The following is a 25,172-nucleotide window of genomic DNA, read 5'->3' on the forward strand; positions in this document are numbered from 1 at the left end:
GCCATGAGGTAGATCTATCAAATACCAAATGTTGTTCTTAAGTATAGAGTTATAATCATCGTACATGCAACAATGATCATCATCATGTGCTTCCTCAAAGGAAATAGGTTCCTCCCCATTACACAAAGTAGAAATGAGAACATGATCCACATGAGAATCAGCTACATGATGAGAACCTGCACATGCTCTGCTAGGGAAAGGAGTTGCCAACTTACTATCCCTCAATGTCCGCACAAGCCATTTTGGCATATGCTTAGATTCCTATATGGCTACTCTCTCCTCATCCACTACATCCTCAATAGTTGCCTCATCAAAAGGCTGATTTTTCACCTACAAAGGCTAAATTTTAGCACTTCATTGAGCATTCAATTGTTCTACATATGGTTTCCCTCCATTAAATAAAGGTAGGAGTGAATCAAATGTCTTGTGAGCATACATTTTACTATTTTTTGCATGAAAGCATGGGCTGAACTAAGTTTTCCAAAAAACAACATCTCTACTTACCAAAATTTGCTTTGAGGCTAGATAGTAGAGTCTATATCCCTTGCTTTCTGAGCTGTATCCCATAAATCAGGCTTATTACGTTGTTGCTCAAGCACAAGAGCATAAGCAAGACAATCAAAAACATACAAATGAGCCACAGAAGGCTTCTTGTGCCATGCCAAGCTTCATAAGGAGTTTTAGACTGCAAGGCCTTGGTAGGGCATTCATTCAATACATAGTTTGCCCACATAGTTGCCTCTAACCAAAAACTATGAGATAAATCTTGGGCTTTCACCATACATTGTGCCATCTCCATGAGAGAACTATCTTTCCTCTCAGTGACACCATTTTGCTGAGGTGTGTATGGCACTCTACATTGATGCCTTATGCCTCTTTCAGCCATATATGCATGAAATTCCTTGGACATATACTCCCCCCCTCGACCTGAACGAAGAATGCCAACTTTACATTCACATGCATTTTCAGCCACATGGACACAAAGTGCCTAAAGCACATAAAAACCTCTGACTTCTGCTTTAATGATACACCCAGCTATATCTAGAGTAAACATCAATAAAAGTGATGAAGTAGAGGTATCCCCTAATAGATGGTGTCCTCATAGAACCACATACATCACTATGTATAACTTGTAATTTCTTAATAGCTCTCACTATGTATAAGTAGAGGTATCCCCTAATAGATGGTGTCCTCATAGAACCACATACATCACTATGTATAAGTTGTAATTTCTTAATAGCTCTCACAGATCCATCCTTTGGAAATGATGCTCGTGCATTTTTACCAAGAATAAACCCCTCACACACATATCTAACAGGGGTGTCAAGAGTTGGCAACTCACATCATATCATGCCTTTGAAGGCGTAACAAGCTGCCATAATTTAGATCGACAAATCGTGCATGCCATAATTCTGCATCACTCATAGCACAAGTTGTAGAGACTGAGCAAGCATCATGCTGCAACAACTTGGGACAAATTCCAGAGATGAGAACAAATGTTTTTGTGAAGTAATGTCCTTACTAGCACCACTATGAAAGTACCAAGAATTATATTCTGCCACCCACTGACATATACATACATCATGAACAAAAGGGTCATAACTACAATGTACAGTCCATGTCCACCAATCATCTTGAGAAAAACTTGCAAATTCCTTCTTCTCTACACTTGGTGTGCAAATGCATTAGCCACAACCATGCTTGATTCTTTCTTTTTCTCCTTCTTTAGTTTTTTCTTGCACTCATTTATGTTGTGCCTTGGTTTCTTACAATAGTGGCACTTGCTCTTCTTTTTAGGTGACTTATCACCATTCTTTCTCAGCATCTTTTGCTGAGGGTTGTGATTTTGGCTTATAGCCACCATGCAAAGAAGCTTTACCTTTACCTTTCTGACTGGCAACAAAATCTTGGCAACCACCTTGCATAACAGATTTGTTCTATCTAAACTGCTCTTCTTGCAAGAGTACTGAAACCAGCTCATCAAATGCAAGGGAATTTCGATTTTTCTTCATCATGAGTCTTAGGGTAGTGGCAAAACTCTGATAAGTATCTGGCAATGCATTGAGAACTATGGGCACCAATGTACTATCAGGATATATCTCATCCATACTAGCGAGTTGCTCTTTAAAATCTTTGATCTTGGTCAAGAAGCTATCCATTCAGTCTCCCTCATTCATGTTCTTAGACTCCAACTATTTACGCAGATATGCAACACGTGCTTCATTTTGCGCACTTGGTATAATGTAGGAAGTGTATCCGGGTGGCTGCAGGATCAAGGTGCCCAGTTTTGTCCACTCAGGCACCCTGCAAATAGCAAAAAATAGGCATTTATTTACCTTTAGTGGCTAATCTCTCCTAGCTAACCAAGGAATTTCCTTTTAACTTTAGTGGCTAATCTCTCCTAGCTAACCAAGGAATTTCCTTTTAACTTCTTTTGTTGGAACATCACATACAAAGTTGGGAGTATAGTTGCATAATCTGATTACGCTACGCATTAGATAATCAAAAGTCCTCATTTGTTAAGGTACAAAGTCAATGTATACACCCTGTCCCAAATTAGGGCTGATTCCATAAAATGCTAATATCTTTTACATATAAACTCATATCACATTCTCACTTTGGACCTTATATCTTCACACAATATAGAGCTTAACTTGATTTTTTGAGAAAAAATGAAGTTATTTGTCTATTTTCTTTAAATATTTCAAGGTCTTTAAAGTGTTATAATATATGCTACTTTTTGTACCCACAATAACTACCACTTAAATTGCTCAATCTTGTAGATCAAAAGAGTGGTAGAGATAGTGAGACATTAGTAGAATGTGGTGGTTAGTCAAAATTGCAAGTCCAATGGTTGGATTTTTAATGATCTCTTTTCTAAAATTCTTCTAGGCTATCAGAAGGCCTGCAAATATTAATAATCAAATTAGTAAAATTACCTTTTTGATGTAAATCATCTAATACCTATAGGGACTAGTGTACTTGTAATGGTGCATCTATGGAAAAAAAATGGATCACTCTAAGTATAGAAAGATCATTTTTTAAACATTTGATCATATTTTTGATAAATTTTGATTAATTAGACTAATTTATATTAATTTAAGTTATATTGGGTTCATTTGGTATTTTCTATTAGTTGCTTGATCTCATTTGAAGTATCTTCCCCCCCCAAATTTGCTCTCTAAGCATTGTCTCAGTCCAGCATAAACTGGACAAAACTGGACACCCTGATTCTTGCAACAACCCGTCGCCCCATGCTTGTTTTGAAGTCTTACATGACCAAATGTGATGAATAATGCTTTGCTTCTTCAGAGAAAGAGTAAGCAATGCATGTGCATGTGCATGTGCATCTCTTCCATCCCATCTCATTATTTGAACAACAGTTGGAGGTACTAGTGGTGCATGTGGAGGAGCCTTATCTGTATTATCAAATTCTACTTCAGATACACCTACACCACCTAGTTGCACTGGTTGTTGTGAAACAAGATGTGTTTCACTACCACTGACTACATTCCAAAGGCCTTTAGCAACCAGTACATGCCTCATCATATAGGACCATAATGGGTGGCTAGTCTCATCCAGTTTGTCCTCAACAGACATGTTACATACATCACTACTACTAGCCATGACTGTCTATACCAAATTCAAAATCTTTCAACACACTAGTACATGTATTCGAATGCAACCTCTCGGATGGCTGCCCCACAACTGAGTGAATCACGCGCAAAGTGTATTAAAAATAACACAGTGTAGAGAAAAGAGTGTTATTGGTGAAAGTATGAAGGTCGATGTTGTTGAAGGCACTGTAGACACTACTGCACACACCAAACCTTTACCACCACTGCCACAACCCAAACACCCAAAATCGAGCAGAACCAGTCCAAATGACACCTCTCTAGATCATCTCCAGAAACATTACAGTGTGTCCAAAACATGCCCGAATCACGGTGCGGACCCCAAAAATGTTGTATACTTTGTATACAGCTGTATACTTCGTATACATCACATTTTAGTATATATCTTCTTCTCCTAAGAGGGTAGCTCAATTGGAGACATAAAAATAGGGTCTTGATGAATACAAAGACAAACTACTAGATCAAGTGTCAAGGAAGCTAGCTCTAATATCAATTGTTCAAATTAGGGTTAGGGTTGTAAAAATGCACACACACAAGCTAGAGAAGATTGAAAGCACACAAATTCACTAGATTAGAATCAACAAATGTGTGCCAAATACAAAAGATAAGTACACACCCCAAAATGAGTAAATAAGAGGGGGGAAAACCTCCTAGTGAGGGAAAAAGTGCCTAGGCGATCCTAAGTGTGTTCACACACATCATTACCATATAATTCTATAGTGGTAAGGCTTGTGGTAAGGGTCTTGTTTGCAAAGCTCTATCATGGTAGCAGTTTTATGTTTTGTAATTTTCCCATCTCTAGTAGTAAAGCACAGTAGAGTTTTGGTTTACATCTCAAAATTGGACATTCCATGCTAATATGGTCTGCTCAACAAATCAGGCAGCACCACACTAGTTCTCTCTTTGGGTATAGATGAGGATGTTTGGTCTTGACTTGTTCTCCATTGTTGGGTCATTTGTTGCATCAATGCATCTGATAACTACTCTACCTATTGACTTGAAGAGGGTACCTTTCCCTTCCCTTCAGATTTTGAGCTTGTGGATTTAAAGGAAACTTCAAAAGTTCCTTCATGCAATTTTTGGGAATGAGCTCCCTTGAAATTATCTTCTTCAAAGTCCATGACACTTCTACATCACTGCTTAAAGGAGGTGTGTCCAAGAGTATATAGGGAATTATGCAAGGCCACATCTTCAAGTCCTTCATGGAATTCATTGATCAATCTCTCATCAAAGAGCTTGTCCCTATGATTACAAGTGAGAGTGAAAGTATCTCACCTGGTTGATATAGTCTCAGAGATGGATTCTCCATCCTTCTACCTCACATTATGCAATTGTTTTACCGAACTCCATTGAGTTCCTTGTCTTAAATACCCTACTTTTAAGTCCTCTTTCAAGGCATCAAATATAGCTTTGTCTTCCAATTTTAGTGATGGAAACCACTAACTCACTTTTCCATCAAGTGTGAGGCCAAAGGCACTCACCTTAATCTCATGTTTTGCATGGCCGAATGCTAGTTATACTTCTCTGCATGAGGAAAGGGATCTGCTGATCCATGAAACTTGGTAATAAATTTGGAGATATGGGCTCTTTTGTTTCTTTGTGGTCTCAACAATTGTATCCGCTACTAGTGGTATAATCCTCCTCCCTATTTCCATTGCTACCCTCAATATTCCAAGTGTTTACCCTATAGTAGGGTCAACAACCGGATCAGGTATAAGTGGAGGTATGGTATCTAGGGTATACCCCTCGAAGTGGGTAGTTACTACACATGGGTATATCGACACAGTAGTTGATATAGCTTCTCAAATTGTTGGATCAGGTTGGACTAGGTTATCTTGACCCTATCCCACCTCTAGTCTTGGATCTATTGAAGGTGTAACAGTTCTCTCTGGTTGGTGGTCCATGCTTGTTTTCCAAGGATGAGGCTCTGATTGCACATTTCCTAGGATAAAGTTCCTTAGTCTTAAAGCAAGACTCCTATGTGAATGTGTAGGAGATCATGGTGCTTTCTCTCAAGATAATAGTCTATTCATGCACTGAGTTATCAATCCACCCATCTAAGTTAGGGGTGGTTTGTCCCTTGCTTGGGTGCTCTTCACTCTATGGTTCTCTTCACTTGCATTGGTGCTATCAAAGGCCAATACTGTGTAGCTCCATGCGGTGTTGATTGATGGGTCAGATCTAGCAGAGATTGCACATAGGAGTGTTTAATATCATCAAACACTATTTTGCACCAATCTCCCTGAGCAGCATAGGTGTATGAATGTGTTGTGAAAAGGTGTAGAATCACACTTTAGAACTAGGATTCTTTATTTTTATTTTTATTTTATTTTTAACCCTTTCAAAGTTAGAGAACAGTCATTTGTTCTCAAAGGAGTGATCATTTGTCTGTGTGGGTATGAGCATGGCTTAATTAGAGTAGTGACTATTTGTCTTATAAATATACAAGTACAATCATGGACTTAGTTCAAGAACAGATGTTCTCTTTGGGAGGAACAAATGTTTTGCAAAGCCATAGATGGGTTGGGGGAATGAATGTTCCCTCTGGGAGGAATGGGCATTCCTAAGTTAGGAGGGATGTGATCGTGGACGGATTAGGGAATGTGAATTCTTTTTTAGAGGAACGGTCATTCTATTTTGAAGAAAGTGTGGTTGTGGGTATCAGGGAAAATGGACGTTTGCTAGTGGGAAAATGGTCATGGGCTCGTCTCAGTATAACTATTCACTCGGTGAGGAACAAGTGTGCGTTTGGGAAGGTACAGATGTTCACTCATAGATTGACAATCAGGTGTCTTAATAGCACCAAAATGTTTTATCTCTGATAGCTCCACCTCTAAATATTCTCCTATGTGATAGAACTAGCTACACAATAGTTATGCTCTTTTAATTCCCACTACACTCATTTATGGATTAAATTTGGGGAGATTCTCAATCTAGAAGTGAATAGGCATGGCAAGAAGGGTACGGTCAAACCTCTATGAAGGAATGGTCATTCACTTCTTAGAGAACAGTCTTAGAGTGAGTTGCACCTGGTTTTTCTTTCATTTCCTCCCCTTACTAATGATTTTTTGAGGTTTTCTTTTTATGCATAGATTAAGCAAGTCCTAAGCTACCTAATTATGCAAAGAGTGTGTAGTTTACCTTAATATCCTAGGATGAATGGTATAATTAAGCCAACATGCAATGTTCTATCTACTTGAAGAAAAACCAAAAATCAATGGAGCCAACTACTTGTTGCTTCTGCCTTTGATGTAGCTTGCAAAGCTCCTAATGCTCCCAAATCTCCATTTCTCAAATAAAAACCAAAACAAAAAGAACAAAAAAAAAGCATCTCATACCAAGCTCATACAACTATTGGATTTGCATTTCAGGTGGACAAGCTAAGTCTCCAACTATCAAATATTCTTTGAATTCTCCTAGATGGGTTTAGATTGGGATGCCTTTCTTAATCTGAGTGACTTACACATACGTGGATGATTTTGTATATATATGAGAGTATTAACACCATATTAGATAATTTGGAAAAAATCCCATTCCCATTTGAAGAATGGGATCACGGTGAGCTTGTCCAAAATTTTGTCCAAACCCCCTCATGTGACATATCATTGTGGAAAGATCTTAAAGTGTAGAATTAGATCTACAATCTCCAACAAATTTGGAGTTGAAATTTTTAAGATATATCCAAAATTAAATGGAGTGATTGATTCCCAAAATATGAGATTTTTCCCAAGTTATCTAATATTGACTTTATTGGTTACGTCATGTTAATTTATTGAGTTTCATGTGCTTATTTGTATTTTTAATCAATTAATTAATTAATTGATTAGCATAGTGGATGTAAGTGAAGATCCTTGCGTTAGATAATGAAGACAAGATAGTGGTGGGGTCAAGAAGATTTGGAGACACTCAACTTTGGGTGTTGGTAGATTATTATCTGATTTTGTGCAGGTGCACACCAATTATTCCATTTTGGATAGTGTCTATATTTATTACCAGTGGATATATTTATTTAGACATGTGAAAGCTCACTTATGCATATTTAATTATCGATTACATTGCCTTAATTTATTGAGTTTCATGTGCTTATTTGTGTTTTTAATCAATTAACTTATTAATTGATTAGCATAGTTGATGTAAGTGAAGATCCCTGTATTAGATAATGAAGACAAGCTGGTGGTGGTCAAGAAGATTCGGAGACACTCAACTTTGGGTGCTGGTAGATTATTATTTGATTGTGTGAAATGCACGCCATTTATTCCATTTTGGATATAGAGTCTATATTTATTAGCAGTGGATATATTTATTTAGACATGTGAAGGATCCCTTATGTATATTTAATTCTACAAAACATGTACGAGTGGTTGCAAGGTGAGGGTATGCACTTTCATTCACTCTCTCTCAAAATAGGACACTGACGTAACGAGATGACACTCGCAGTTGGAGTATCTCGATCGAGATAACATCATCAATCAAAACATGAAACATTCCTCACTAGCCAAAAGCCCCATATCTCGATCAAGATATCAACAACCACCATGGCAGCAAGCTCGGAGGCACGTCAACATCCATATCACGAGTACATGTCACTGCTACCTTGCTAACTAGATCGAGATAAGTAGGCCACTTGGATCCATGCTAATGCCACGATGCATCCCCCTTGACTTGCCCACTCGAATGTATATTCAGCATAATCATGAATGATGTCTACGTATCTCAAAATTTAATCTCGACCATTGATGTGTTTGGATCTTGATACTACACAGATGTGATTGTATCCATTCACATATCTTGATCCAGATAATAGGATGTAATCAAAGCCATTAAAATATCTCGCGATCAAGATAAAGAGATGAATCTCATCCATTCCCCATATCTCGATTGAGATATTGGGATGTGATCTCGTCCATTTATATATCTTGATTGAGATACCCAGATGCAATCGTAGCCATCTAAATATCTTGGTTGAGATACTTACGCGATGATAAATAGAAGCCATCCATTTATCTCAATCGAGATACTCACAACAAATCAAAACCATTCATTGAACCAACCCTAAAATCAAGCAAGAATCATGGCCGTTTGTTTCACAAACCCTAAAACCATGCATACATTGGGGATGCTCATTTTTTAAACCCTAAAATTGAACCTCAATCGAGATTATAAAACCGCTAAGGTTTTTTTTCCCTCATTCTCTCATGTCATTTTCACTCTCCTGTCCTTCTTGGATTGAAGCACAATTAGTGGGCTTTCAATCCATCATTAGAGCTATTTTATAGCTTTATTAGTGCTAGATTAGTATTTTCTTAGCACTAAGCACTAGACCTTTACATATGTCTTTCACAATGGGCTGCTCCTCATTGATGGGCATCCTCCATGCGTGCACACAAGAGAGAGTGGATGAAATCACGAGGACTGTGAGGCAACTCTCTATGCCCACTAAGAGAATGGAACACATCATAAAAACGTTGGAAATCAACATGGTAGCAACAACAACATGTGTCACGTTGTCGTGAGTACCTCACAAACCAAGGCTTACACCCCTTAAATGACCTTTGCCTAATGTTAAGGTCTAGATATGATGCCACAAACTGAAAATGCAACTCTATTTGGGTCATTTCAAGAAAGCAAGCACCATGCTCAATGAACACTCCTCTTGTGATGTTCTTACACAAAGCTTTCTTGAAAACTAGTAAGGCACGATAATTTTCCTTCCAAAACCTCTCTGTCAAGGCTCTAGTGGTTCCATCTAGTAGGCGATCATGCCTAGCCACACGACCACTACTTGCCCACACGAAGAACCAACCTCATTGGCATCTAAAGTTTTTCGTCTAATAGACCCAACTCTAAGTGCATGTGGTGCTATGGAAAGGATGCAAGATGTGGCACTCACCTTACCCTTCATTTGGGAGCTACTTATGGCTTTCACAATATCCTGTTGAGCAGCCAAAGTGTCTACAGAGTTCCTCTTCTTGTTAACTGTATAGGAACGACGAACACTTTGTAGCACTGCCAAGCCAGCTCTCCTCTCTTTTCGACCTCCAATGCCACAAAGCACCCTGTAGTCCGCCATGTTTGGCTGATCAATTAAAGCATCAAGAATGCATGCTTGTGATGAAGGCGTGAGGTCTTTAAAATAGGATTAGAAGATTGCACGGGCATGACGATGCACCCCTATCATTGATAGTTCTTTCCTATCCACACTATGGGCGCCCAAAGGAGGGGGGTGGGTTCTTGTGGAAGAGAAGGGGGCTCAGGAAGGGCTAGTTTATGTGGATTATCTAAACTAACAGATATTGGGGGAGAAGAGGGTAGAGGGAGAGGGAGAGGAAGAGGAGGGGTAAGGCTTGGATCATCACCAATGGAAGTTGTTGCTCGTTGACGTACTCTCCACTCTTCCTTTTTCTCACGAGTTACCCTTTTCCTCTCCTCCTCTTGAACTTGGTGGACAAGGGGAAGTCTAGTCCTATCATGTTTGCGACTCCTAGACTTTGAGAACCCATTCTCAAGGAAGCTAAGAGAGAAACAATTATGAAGGCTCAATGATGGGATAGTACTAGAGATGTGTGTTTATAAAGGAAAAATAGCTTATCCACTTCAAATCTCATTAGATTTCCTACCTATGATTGATTGGACAATTAAGATAAACATAAAGATAAAAAGATAACTTAAAAAATTAATATTATGAATAAATATTTATCACTAATAGATATAAAAATATATTTTAAAATTATCTTTTGTTTTATATATACATAACTACATTTTCTTTCATAATGTGTTTTATTCAAAGTTTTACCTACACATCAAATTTTCTTAAGAAATATTAAATTTAAAAAATTAAACTTTTAAAATAAAATATTAGTTATTTTAAAATTTAAAATAGTTTTTTTAAATCAAAATTTTAAGAAATATTATTCATCTAATTTTAAAAATATAATCCTTTGAAATTAGTGATTCAAATTTTTTATTAACAAGTTATTTATATTTTATTTTATATTTTAACTCTATTTTTTAGGAAAATACTGAGAATATACTAAATTAGCTTTTTCATAATATTTTTTGAAAAAGACAAGGAGGTGCCACATGTCACGTGTGCATGCCATGTGGCATTTGCTTGACATGTGGCACTATTATGGGGGCTGATGTGGCTATTCCATGAGGTGGCATGCCATGTCACCAACTGGGAGGTAGCATGCAAAGGTGGCAAGAGGATATGGCATTAATGATGATTAGGATGATGAGGTGGAAAGTCAACGAGGTTGACCATGTTGACATGGAGGGTGGAGGTGGCAAGGTGCAGTGGCATAGTGCTTGTGGATCCTCTCGAAAGCTGATGTGGACACAAAGTGACATGCACATATAATATTTGTGCCCACCCAGGCCTCACACATGGCATGATATCTAGGCTTTGAAAATTACCAACCCTAGATTTTCAAACCTAAGTAGGCTTGGTTTTAGACTTGAAAAGGGGAGAGTGGACACAATATGAGAATTTTCACTTAGAAGGACCAAAAACGGATCTTCTCATACTAAATTTAAGCTTTTTAAAAAAAATAAATTCATAGTAACAAGTAAATTTATTCCTAGAGTTTTTAGTTTGAAAGATTAAATTTCTAGATTTAAAATACAATTGACTTAATAAGCCTCTAATAGTCATAACAAATTTTACAAAGTAAATCTACAAAAATCCAACCGTTAGATTTGTAATTTTATCTTGGATTCACATTCTACTAATTTTTCCCAATCTAATCATCACCAAATCCATACAAATTAAGCATTTTAAATGGTAGATGTGGTGGGAGGACAAAATAGTATGTTTTTTTTAATAATTTTAATTCATTTTAAATAATATAGAAAATAGTAGAATACATCAAAAATTACTCAATAAATCAAGTAAGGCTTTATGTTATATGAATTTGTGATGTGCAAAGTGGGAACCTCATATGAGTAATAACGTGAAAGTTATAGGCAATTTACTCACATATAGTGTACTTGTCCAAACCTTCAACATGGCCTGTATATAATTTTTATTCCCAAAGAAAAAGGGCTTTGCAATTATTAGATATTCGATCAAACTATAGTTTTAGTTGCCCAACTTTGCATGTGATGTTTCATAAGAAGACCTTGAAGTGAAATTCCTTGGCTAACTAGAAGAGATTGGCTAATCTTCTTGAAAAAATGCTTGTTTTTTCAAGCTAGACCCTAGGGCTCCCACTAAATGAAACTAAATAACCTCATCTTGCAACCACCTGTACACACTTATATGGTTTGAGGTTTACACCTATTTTGAGTAGTTGGCTTCCACATTTAATAAAGCCAGCTATTTTTGTTAAAGTTGACATCTTTATAAAAGTGAAAGTTATTTTGAGTCCCACAAGTTATTTCAATAATATGATTTAAAACCACTGAGGAAGCGTGGACTCTCTTGTGTGGAAGAAAATTGCACTGAATCTTTTGTTATGTACAAATTTACACTATGTCATGTTAATTCTTATTGTGCAATATATTTGTGGGTCATTTTCCTCCAACAATTGCACCAAACATGCATGCATATTCATTCACATGCATGTGCACATATATTAAGATGCATGTGTACACACCCTGCACACTACACCTGCACTTGCACATGAGCACACATACATTTATGCTCACACATATACACACTATACCTACAATTGTGAATATAAAGTGCACATGAGCTTACATTCGTAAGTATGCACATTGCACCTACACGTGCGAATATAAGTGCACACAAACTTATATTCGCACCTATACATGAGAATAGCAGATGAGAATAGCAGTGTACAAAAACTTATATTCACATATACACACACCCATGTGTGCACACCCTTTGCATCATACATCACACCGGTGCATGCACATTAGCATGTGCACCTGCGCACCTATTTGCATACACACATTTGCACCACATGCCCATGCACACACATTAGCATGTGTATATTCATTCACTGTTAAGGAAATACCTACCCTAAGTGTCATGGGAAGGTACCGATCCACTGAGCTCGAGTTGCTCAAGAGCTCCACCACCAGCCGCTTGTCATCGTCGTCCTCCAGCACTCATTGTCACCCCAAGGAAGTTGCTCTAATCTAACGGGTAATGCAATCTCTCTTGCAAAGATTGTGTGGGATCTCTTAGACTACGGAAGGCGATCACGTTGGTAGCCTAATCACTTAAGCAAGAGGGAAAGAGGAAGTAAGAGAGAATAAGTGATTAGCACTAATCACTCCCAAACCCTAACCCTAAGCACAGTACACATGCTAGATTAGAGTTGCAACAAGAGAGGGAGAGAGAGAGAGAGAGAGAGAGAGAGAGAGAGAGAGAGAGAAAACACTCCACTTATATTACACTAATGGGAAAATTATTTACAAATAAGAGAAATTGGCTTTTATAGTTCCAAGCCTTTTCCCATGAGGCAACCCAAGAGTAAGTGACCCAAAGTGCCCAAAACATAGTTACAAGGCTTTTCTTTGTGTTTTCGCCCAACTGACCGAGATCCTCTTATCTGTCCTTCAAAGCTCAATGCCTGAGAGCATATTTAGGGAATTTTCTCATCAAATGATGGGATTTACAATATATTAAGGGTGCCCATTACATAAGTGTGCTAACATGGCTGTCATAGAAGCATGTTAACCAAAAGTGGTTAACATACTCCCCTTCCTAAAGTCGATCGCATCCTTGTGATTGGTGAACGGTTGTTGAGGATGCTGGGAAGATTTTCACACTTGATTGGTTCTCTTGTCTCTTCAAAAATGAGAGGGGGTGGGGGAGTTAGTAAGATGGAAAGAAGTTAGTGTAGTACGGGTGATTAAGTATCCAACTAGTCTGATGGGCTCTGATGAGTGCTTTATTTTAGGGGCCAAATAGTACTCTTTATTTTGTTTTTCTTTTTTGTCACCTTTGTGGCAAGACATCCTCAATAGAGGAGTCAAAGTACTTGAATGAGTAGACTAGCATGGAATACTTAATGACCCCAATATCCAAGCGGTAGGTGGTATTATTCAAGAGTTGTTAGTAAAACAATGGTGTTAGTAAGCAAGTGGCAAGGGGGGATTTCGGAGTGACAAGGAGGCAACACACATTGAGCCTTCTTGTGCTTCGAGATGCTTTATGTTGATGGCAATGTTCAGAAAGCTCTAGCATCTTTGTCAAGACATTGAAATGGGTATCTTGGCTCTTGAGGATGTTGAGTTACTGGACGCAATGTTCTCTCATTTTCTTTGGTGCTTTGCCTTCTTCAATCATGGTAGCTCAAGGAACTTTGATCCCATGTTAATAGGAGTGGTAGTTGATGGGTTGAGGATCCAGAAATGTTGAGCATAAGAATAAGTTATGGGTATGATGGATTAGGCATGAAGCACAATTATTTGGGTGAAGTAGGGGTGATTATGAATATCCAAGCGATGGGTCATACCATTGACCAAGCTTGCACCCACCATTCTGGATGGCTATCGATGTGAATCTTTGTTTGGTCTGTGTGCATAGGGACGACAGAGCCCTGTGAGAATTGTAGGTGTTGTGCATGAGTGAGGGAAAAAGGTGTGCCCATGGTCCTAATCACCTAAAGTCCTAATCTGTTATTACAAGTAAGTATTTATTTTATCATATTTTTTATGCATAATGATATTGAGTTAATGTGTGCAGAAATTAGCTTAATGGAATGAGCAAAATGTGCACAAGGTTATGTTGGAATTAGGTTTGCAAGAAAGCACACAAAGCTTGGAGAAGAAGAAGCAATAATGCACACAACACACAATGTATTAGATTGTGTCAATGTACAAAAGATAAGTTAGTCCTAGAATGATGGGCGTATATACAAGCTGGGGAAAAAAACCTCCTAAAGAGGGAAAAAGTGCCCCGGTAGTCCTAAGTGTGTTCACACACATCACTGCCTATATATATGGCAACAAATCCCCCTTGGGAGTGATGGTGTGAACGAGAGCTGGCACTCATGTATAGGGAAGTGCCATGCCCGAAGTAGATCAATCCACAAAGGGGAGCAAGCCCAAAGCTTTGCGAAAAGCTTCGAACTTCTCACGAGGAAGCGCCTTTTTGAAAAGATCGGCGAGGTTGTCCTATGTTGGCACATAGACCAAGATGATCTCTCCTGCTGAGAGTCTCTCCCTGACATAGTGATAATGCACCTCAATGTGCTTTGTGCAAGCATGAAAAATTTGGTTTCTCGCAACTGCCAATGCGCTCTAACTGTCAGTGTAGATAGAGGTGGTAGACTCCTGTCCAACACCCAAGTCAGCCATAAGCCGTCTGAGCCACACACATTCAACCGTAGAGCTGTGAAATATGCCCTGTACTCAGCTTCACAACTAGAAGTGGCCACAGTAGGTTGCTTCTTGCTCAACCAAGATATGCATGAGCTACCGACGAGCATGAAACAAAAACCAGTTGTAGACACTCTTGTGTCATAGCAACCAGCCCAATCTGAGTCCGAAAAAGCATGCAAATCTGGCGGCAACGCCCCCCTTGGGATAAAACAACCCAAGATGTATGGTGCCACTCAAGTAGCGAAAGATGCATTTAACTGCCTTCCAATGCTGAGACCCTGGGCTATGCATAAACCTGCTCACCTGTGAGACTGCAAACTGAATGTCCGGCCTCGTAATGCATACATAAATGAGGCAACCAACAGCTGTCTGATAGACTGTGACATCAAAGTGATCTCCAGCATCATTAAGACTCAACTTCAAACATGTCTCTATTGGAGTAGTAATAGGCTTGCAGTCTTCAAGGCCAAATCTCCGCAACAATGTCTCAATACACTGTGTCTAACACAAAGCAATACCTCCATTACACTACTTAAACTGTATCCCCAAATAATGATGCAAATGCCCCAAATCTGACATCTCAAAAGAGGCATTCAAATCAACCTTAAAATCAGCAATATGACTCTCATTTGGTCCTGTGAGCAGCATGTCATCGACATAGAGATCAATGATTAGATGTACATTATCCACACGTTTAGCATACAAAGTGCTTTCTGTTGGACTATTCTAAAAACCATGTGCAGTCAAATATGCATGTATCTTTTCATACCAAGCTCGTGGAGCTTGCTTTAAACCATATAAAGCCTTTTTCAACCTGCACACTTTGTTTTCCTGCCCTCTTTGAACAAAACCATGAGGCTGCGATACATACACCTCCTCATGAAAATCTCCATTCAAGAATGCAGTCTTTATGTCCAACTGATGTACATTCTAACCATTATGAGCTGCCAATGCACAAATGATACGAATGGTAGTCATACGACAAGTGGGAGCAAAGGTCTCATCAAAATCAATGCCCTCTTCTTGAGCATAACCCTTTGCAACAACTCTAGCTTTATAGCGATCAACACTGCCATCTGGCTTTCGTTTCAACTTAAAAACCCACTTACATCCAATGGCCTTTTTACCAATAGGCAAATCACACAAAGACCATGTACCATTCTTCATTATAGCATCATATTCACTTTGCATTGCAGCCAACCAATTTTTTGATTTTTGTTCCTCATCAAATGAAAGAGGTTTTTCCTCTTCACACATACTAGACACAGCCAAAGCATAACAATCTGATGCATAAGAGGCATGCTAAAAACCTGAACGAGTACGACTAGATATAGTGCATCAATTTTACTATAACGCAAGGTTTGCACCAGCCATTTAGGCATACCTCTAGCCTGCTCATTTTCAGCCCTATCCTCATGAATTACATCCATTTTCTTTGGTGCTTTGTCTTCTTCAATCATGGTAGCTCAAGGAACTTTGATCCCATGTTGATAGGAGTGGTACTTGATGGGGCGAGGATCCAGAAATGTTGAGCATAAGAAGAAGTTATGGGTATGATGGATTAGGCATGAAGCACAATTATTTGGGTGAAGTAGGGGTGATTATGAATATCCAAGCGATGGGTCATACCATTGACCAAGCTTGCACCCACCATTTTGGATGGCTGTCGATGTGAATCTTTGTGTGGTGTGTGTGCATAGGGACGACAGAGCCCTGTGAGAATTGTAGGTGTTGTGCATGAGTGAGGGAAAAAGGTGTGCCCATGGTCCTAATCACCTAAAGTCCTAATCTGTTATTACAAGTAAGTATTTATTTTATCATATTTTTGATGCATAATGATATTGAGTTAATGTGTGCAGAAATTAGCTTAATGGAATGAGCAAAATGTGCACAAGGTTATGTTGGAATTAGGTTTGCAAGAAAGCACACAAAGCTTGGAGAAGAAGAAGCAATAATGCACACAACACACAATGTATTAGATTGTGTCAATGTACAAAAGATAAGTTAGCCCTAGAATGATGGGCGTATATACAAGCGGGGGGGAAAAACCTCCTAAAGAGGGAAAAAGTGCCCCGGTGGTCCTAAGTGTGTTCACACACATCACTGCCTATATATATGGCAACAAATCCCCCTGGGAGTGATGGTGTGAACGAGAGCTGGCACTCATGTATAGGGAAGCGCCATGCCCGAAGTAGATGAGTCCATAAAGGGGAGCAAGCCCAAAGCTTTGCGAAAAGCTTCGAACTTCTCACGAGGAAGCGCCTTTGTGAAAAGATCGACGAGGTTGTCCTGTGTTGGCACATAGACTAAGCTGATCTCTCCTGCTGATTGTTTCTCCCTGACATAGTGATAATACACCTCAATGTGCTTTGTGCGAGCATGAAAAACTGGGTTTCTCGCAACTGCCAATGCGCTCTGACTGTCAGTGTAGATAGAGGTGGTAGACTCCTGTCCAACACCCAAGTCAGCCCATAAGCCGTCTGAGCCACACACACTCAACCGTAGCTGTGAAAGATGCCCTGTACTCAGCTTCACAACTAGAAGTGGCCACAGTAGGTTGCTTCTTGCTCAACCAAGATATGCATGAGCTACCGACGAGCATGAAACAGAAACCAGTTGTAGACACTCTTGTGTCATAGCAACCAGCCCAATCTGAGTCCGAAAAAGCATGCAAATCTGGCGGCAATGCCCCCCTTGGGATAAAACAACCCAAGATGTATGGTGCCACTCAAGTAGCGAAAGATGCATTTAACTGCCTTCCAATGCTGAGACCCTGGGCTATGCATAAACCTGCTCACCTATGAGACTGCAAACTGAATGTCCGGCCTCGTAATGCATACATAAATGAGGCAACCAACAGCTGTCTGATAGACTGTGACATCAAAGTGATCTCCAGCATCATGAAGACTCAACTTCAAACATGTCTCTATTGGAGTAGTAATAGGCTTGCAGTCTTCAAGGCCAAATCTCCGCAACAATGTCTCAATACACTTTGTCTGACACAAAGCAATACCTCCATTACACTACTTAAACTGTATCCCCAAATAATGATGCAAATGTCCCAAATCTGACATCTCAAAAGAGGCATTCAAATCAACCTTAAAATCTGCAATATGACTCTCATTTGGTCCTGTGAGCAGCATGTCATCGACATAGAGATCAATGATTAGATGTACATTATCCACACGTTTAGCATACAAAGTGCTTTCTGTTGGACTATTCTAAAAACCATGTGCAGTCAAATATGCATGTATCTTTTCATACCAAGCTCGTGGAGCTTGCTTTAAACCATATAAAGCCTTTTTCAACCTGCACACTTTGTTTTCCTGCCCTCTTTGAACAAAACCACGAGGCTGCGATACATACACCTCCTCATGAAAATCTCCATTCAAGAATGCAGTCTTTATGTCCAACTGATGTACATTCCAACCATTATGAGCTGCCAATGCACAAATGCTACGAATGGTAGTCATACGACAAGTGGGAGCAAAGGTCTCATCAAAATCAATGCCCTCTTCTTGAGCATAACCCTTTGCAACAACTCTAGCTTTACAGCGATCAACATTGCCATCTGGCTTTCGTTTCAACTTAAAAACCCACTTACATCCAATGGCCTTTTTACCAATAGGCAAATCACACAAAGACCATGTACCATTCTTCATTATAGCATCATATTCACTTTGCATTGCAACCAACCAATTTTTTGATTTTTGATCCTCATCAAATGAAAGAGGTTCTTCCTCTTCACACATACTAGACACAGCCAAAGCATAACAATCTGATGCATAAGAGGCATGCTAAAAACCTGAACGAGTACGACTAGATATAGGTGCATCAATTTTACTATAATGCAAGGTTTGCACCAGCCATTTAGGCATACCTCTAGCCTGCTCATTTTCAGCCCTATCCTCATGAATTACATCCTGTAAATCTGAATCAGAAATAGGCTGATCTATGATGTCGTTTGAAATCTGCATAGGCTGAGTATTTGCCTCATTAGGACTTACATTTGAATTCCCACCTATAAATAGAGGCAACAACGTATCAAATACATCCCTGTGAGCTCACACCTGTCTCTTTGGTACATGATAACAAAGGCTGCACAGCATCTTCCACAAAAACAACATCTCGACTAATCAAGATACGCTTTGACTGCGGATGATACAATCTGTAACCCTTGCTCTCAGCACTATAACCAACAAAAATGCATTTGAGAGCCTTATCATCCAATTTTCTGCATTGTTGCATAGACACTAAAGCATAGGCCAAGCAACCAAAGACACGCAAGTGACCAATAGAAGGCTTCCTGCCATGCCAAGCTTCGTATGGAGTAATAGACTGCAAGGCCAATTAGGAATTTATGATGGAATCCTTGGAATGTGTAGGATTCATCCCTAGCCTCTCAAGATGTCGAATATCTTCCCCTGTAATCAAATCCCTCTTCAGATATATAAAAGATCTTGTTTCTACCTATTTTGGCTTAGAGAGAGAAAATATTCTAGAGAGAGATTATTCAAATTTTAGATATTTTTGGATGGAAAAATATCTCTTCTTATGAAAATAAATTCCCCTGAAACAAAAGTTCAAAAAGATTTTCAGAAGGTGCATTAGAAATCAATTATAATCTATTCAAAAGGCCTTATCCTAGGGGTCCAGATTTTTTGAAAATTTTAAATTAAGGTTTTGAGGGGCCAATCAGATTCATCCAAATGTGTGGAGGAGATAAATAGAAGAAATAAAGAAAATCCCCCCAAAAATGAGTAAATACTCACATAAGATGAAGAGTGGGACTAAGGACCAAAGGAAATACTAGAAAAATGAATTTTTGACACCTCAGAGTGAGGATTCCCCCTCATGAAGGAGGTGCCTATTTCACATGTGTGGTGGAGTTTTAAATTCCCAAAAATTGAGATATTTCATCTCTCCTCTCTCCTAATTCAAGTCTAGTTCCAAAAAGTAAGCTAAACCGACCCAAAAATGGTCAAAAATTGACCAGACTGATCTGGAAAATTCTAGAATCAGTTTGCTTGGTTAGAAGGTCACTTTTTCCTATAAATAGAAGCCTCCCCCTTTGTTGAAGCTTAATAGTGTTTTATGCACTGTTACTCTACTCACTATGAATTTCTTAATAATTCATTAGTTTTTGACCTTTCCCTCTTCTAAAGAATTGGTGGCCACTCTTGTTGCAAACAAGAGTAGATCCCTCAAACCATCAAGCCAAAGAAAATGTCCCAGAATTTCATGTAAGTTAGAAATCCTAATTTTTCTTATTCTTTTAATGGTTTTCTAATTTTTGTTATCTTTAAAATGATAATCTGATGCTATGCCTTGCTTAGAAAGTCTTTCCCCCTCTCCCATTCTTAAATTCAGCCCTTGTTTATCCTAGTTAAGTAATCAAATTGTTTGAATTAAACTTTTTATATTGTTTCTCTTTTAAAAGTGGAATTTGATTAGCTTAGGCTGCTTTGAACCAATTGGGGATAATTAAACTTTTCATATTGTTTCTCTTTTAAAAGTGGAATTTGATTAGCTTAGGCTTCTTTAAGCCAATTGGGGATAATTTTTAAGTAAATTAAGAATAGGAAATTTTAAAAAATGTTCAACCATACAAAGGAGGTTATGGCAAAATTTTCTTAAATTTTGTGAAATAAGTATTACCTTTTATTATTCAAAAAGAGTAATCCCCATCGTTTGTGTATTCTAAAAGTGTTATTTATATTAGATTTAAATTCTATGCATAGAAAGATGCATATTGGTTATTTTTTTTAATTATAAAAGAGTGATTTTCATTAGATTTAAATTCTATGGATAGAAGGATGCATATTAGTTACTTTTTTTTATTTATAAAAGAGTGATTTTCATGAGATTTAAATTCTATGCATAGAAAGATGTATATTGGATTTTTTTATTATTATAAAAGTGTTACTTTCACCAATATTGATTTTTATGCATAAAATGATGCATAAAAGAAATTTTTTTATTATAAAAGTGTTACTTTCATCATTATTGATTTTTATGCATAAAATGATGCATAAAAGAATTTTTTTATTATAAAATTATTACTTTCATCATTATTGATTTTTATGCATAAAATGATGCATAAAATAATTTTTTATTATAAAAGTATTACTTTCATCAATAATGTTTTTTATGCATAAAAGAATTTTTTTAATTATAAAAGTGTTACTTTCATCATTATTTATTTTTATGCATAAAATGATGCATAAAAGAAATTTTTATTATTATAAAAGTGTTACTTTCATCAATATTGATTTTTATGCATAAAAGAATTTTTTTTATTATAAAAGTGTTACTTTCATCAAAATGGATTTTTATGCATAAAAGAAAAAATTTATTATAAAAGTGTTAGTTTCATCAAAATTGATTTTTATGCATAAATAGATGCATAAAAAGATTTTCTTTTATATAAAAGTGTTATTTTCATAGAAGTTGGATTTTATGCATAAATAGATGCATACAGAATTTTTTTATATCAAAATGAGAGTTCTCTTTAATCATTGTTTAAATCCCATGAATATTGGTAAATGAATAAGTAAATACTCTATGAAGGAAAAAAATTCTGAATAACCATTCTACTGTTTCATATTCTCTAGGATGGTAATGAGAAAATTCAAAAAAACTATTGAAGTTAGAATTTTAGATAAATGATTAATTTATTCCTCATAGGAATTCGTGACTAAGAAAAATACTCAATGAATGAAGTTCAGTAAAGTAGTAATTGAAATATTACCCTTCGAGAAAGATAGTTCAGGGAGAGAACCTTTCCAGACTCAAACCCTGAATCAGACTATGACCAAGACGTAACTCCTTCATCAGTTTCAAGAAAAGACGATGTGACCAGTTCAATAATCTACACTCAAATCACCCACCGAATCTGAAATTAAATTGAGATCTTTGATTTTGATCTGAGGATCAAGATTACAGAACTCGAGGAATTCTGCGTGGGAATCCAGACCTGTGATCTAGAAGTCTTGGAATACAGAATTAAGATATAATCATTGTATTCAAAAGAAAATCAAAACTGAAAACTTGCATAATAGAAACCCTGTTTTCTTAAAGGATTGTCTTACGCCAGAATGCTGGTGGAGGGAGCATTTGGTATATGTGTTTTTCTAAGGAAAGTTCGATTGCATTAGCTGGCGAGGAGTGTTCAAAGGATGGCTCACACGGCAAAAACTTGCCCAGGTCTTGACCAGCCCGGGTATGGTGTAAAATGATGTGCTTCCGGTATGATGGGCGAGGGCTGATGAAGCGGTCCCTGAGTGAAGCGCCAAAACACCTAAGGAGGATCCTGGAGGGTTCTGACTAGGCAATCCATGGGCTCGCGATGCTTAGGACACCCATGCATATGTCGTGGAAGATATATATATGTTTGATGTGACGAGAAAATTATTGTAATCTGTTACTGGATCTCATTGCTGACGCGCTGGTCTCAACGGAGAGTCCAGAGTGATATTGTTTTGTGAGAAACAATGGTTGAATGGAAATTTTAAGTTATGACATCTGTAACCAATAATTGTTTGTCAATGGATTGTTTTATAAATTAAAGTTTAAAGAGGAGTGTGTGCGTATCTGTATTCTAAAGCAAAAGGTAAGAAAGGTATTCAATTATGGGTGGGTGAGTACTTGTCTGGTTCTACCAATTCCAATGGTTGGGCGGTGGCTATCTCATTGGCCGGATGGGGTTAGGCTAGAATTTATAGAGTTTTAATAATAAAAATTGATTAATAGGAATACGCTTAGAACTCGAATAGTTAAATAATAACCTGAAGACTTCTTAAATGAATAGATCAACGGCTGTGCCTAATTCAATTAAGGAAAAAGCGTTGATTCCTTCAAGTTAGGTCTGTAATAGTTTCCCTTCTATCTGGTTTATATTCAAATGAAGGTTAGTTCAGTATCTTGACCTCGTTAGAAAAATTCGTTAAGAAATTCAAAACGGTGGAATCATCCCCGTTTTTTGGGCATGGGAAAATTTCCCCGATTTCGGTTTTCAGAATGACCACCAGCTTAGTCTCATGCCCGGATATTCGAGGGCGAGGGCTCGAGTGGGAAACCCTGCCCACACAAGAGGAAGCTGCTTCCGCTGCTACCATCCGGGAATCCGGTGCGCAGAGGAGACATTGGAATCCCACAGAATGGATTGGTTAATTGCAAACAAGGCTAGTATTCACTGTAACTAGGGCAGTATTACTTTTGAAAATGAGCATGGCCAAGTAGTATCAGTTCAAGGGAAGATAGGTAAACCTAAGTCTAGGGTAGTCAAGGTAAAGCATCTTCTCAAAGGAGCACATAAGGGACATCAAGTTTTCCTAGTCAAGCTTAACAAAGCTACTAAACTTAGTAAAGAATCAGAACCTTCTTGGCTCCAAGTATTCTCAGACATCTTCCTAATGAGCTTACGAGCTACCACCTCCTTGAGAAGTCGATCATGAAATCGACGTGATCCCTAGAGCTCAACCCATTTCAAAAACACCCTATATAATGTCCCTCCTAAAATCCATTGAGCTTAAGGAACAACTTTCCCAACTCATTGAGCAAGGATTTGTAGGCCCGAGTAGCTCTCCTTAGGGAGCATCCATTCTTTTCCAAAAGAAGAAGGATGGCACTCTTCACCTCCTCTGCATAGATTATCTAGGGCTGAATGAAGTCACTGTCAAGAATAAGTATCCCATCCCTCACATCGATAAGATTCTTGCAGGCTTCATGGGGCCAAAGTTTTCTTAAAAATATATTTGAGGTCTAGTTACTATCAGATCAGAGTCAAGGAAGCAGATATTCCCAAGACAACTTTCAATACCCGTTATGGCCATTATAAGTTTACTATAACGTCATTCAGGTTATTCAATGCTCCTGCAACCTTCAACCGCCTACTATAGGATATATTTCATCCTTACTTGGATGAATTTGTGCTTGTCTTCATGCTCATTTTCTGCAAGTGGAAGAGCATGAGGAGCATGTGTGTAGGGTTCTACAATTGCTATGCAAACATAAACTCTATGCTAAGAAGAGAAAATGTACCTTCTTTACTCATCAAATTGAGTATCTTGGATTCATTGTCTCTAAAGATGGCATCTCAGTAGATCCAGCCAAGGTCAAAGATATATCGGATTGGCCAAACCCTAAATTAGTTCGTGAAGTTCGTGGGTTTTTGGGAATCACAGGATGGTACAAGATTTTCATCAAGGATTATGCCCTGATGGTAGCTGCACCCTTCACAGATCTTCTTAAGAAGGATTGCTAAATAGTGTGGCTGCCAATCCATCAAGACAGTTTTGATAAACTTAAAGCCATTATTATGTCTGCGCTAGTCCTGAAACTTCCTGATTTCACCAAGGAATTTGAAGTGGTTACTGATGCCAGTAGTCTAGCACTTGGTGGTGTCTCAGACCAAGAAGGAAGACTAGTCACTTATACATCTCGCAAGCTGAAGAAAATTATGCCACCCATGATTTGGAGCTATTAGCAGTTGTTCATTGCCTCAAATTATGGAGACATTGTCTCTTGGGAAGCAAATTCCAACTTGTAACTGATTGCAAGAGTCTAAAGTGAATCTTCACCCAGCCTAACCTCTCAACATGAGGCAGAGGAGATGGATTGAAATCCTACAAGAGTATGACTTTGACATCAAATTTTGCTGTGGAAAAGATGATGTGGTAGTAGATGCACTTAGCTGCAAGTCTTTCTTGAGTGTAATTTCGATGCCAAATGATCCCATATTGATCAAAGTGAAAGAAGTCACATCTCATATCTGGATTATCAAAGATGGTGAAGTTAGTAGAAGAGGGAGGAAATTCAGAAACGGAGAAGCATCTAATCAAGGGATACCACACTCATGAAGGAAACCTCTACTTCAATCACAGGATATGTATCCCGAAGGTTCTTCTTTTAAAGAAACTAATCCTCCATGAAGCTCATGATAGTCTCGCTGAGGGCATCCAGGTTATGCAAAAACATTGAATGCTGTAAGGAGGAGCTATCATTGGGCAGGCTTGAAAAATGATGTCCTTTGGTACTTGAAGCAATGTCTCTCATGCCAAAGGATTAAAGCTAAATGAATCAAGATGCCTGGGAAACTTCAACCGTTGGATATCCCCCCAAATGAAGTGGGAATGCATTAGTATGGATTTTGTCACAAGTCTCACCACCGCACATGGAGGATATGACTCCATTTTAGTAGTAGTGGACTTGCTTACCAAAGTAGCTCATCTTATACCA

Source organism: Cibotium barometz, chromosome 31, assembly GCF_041138505.1.
Source record: "Cibotium barometz isolate CiBa-2024 chromosome 31, ASM4113850v1, whole genome shotgun sequence".
NCBI classification, from domain to species: domain Eukaryota; kingdom Viridiplantae; phylum Streptophyta; class Polypodiopsida; order Cyatheales; family Cibotiaceae; genus Cibotium; species Cibotium barometz.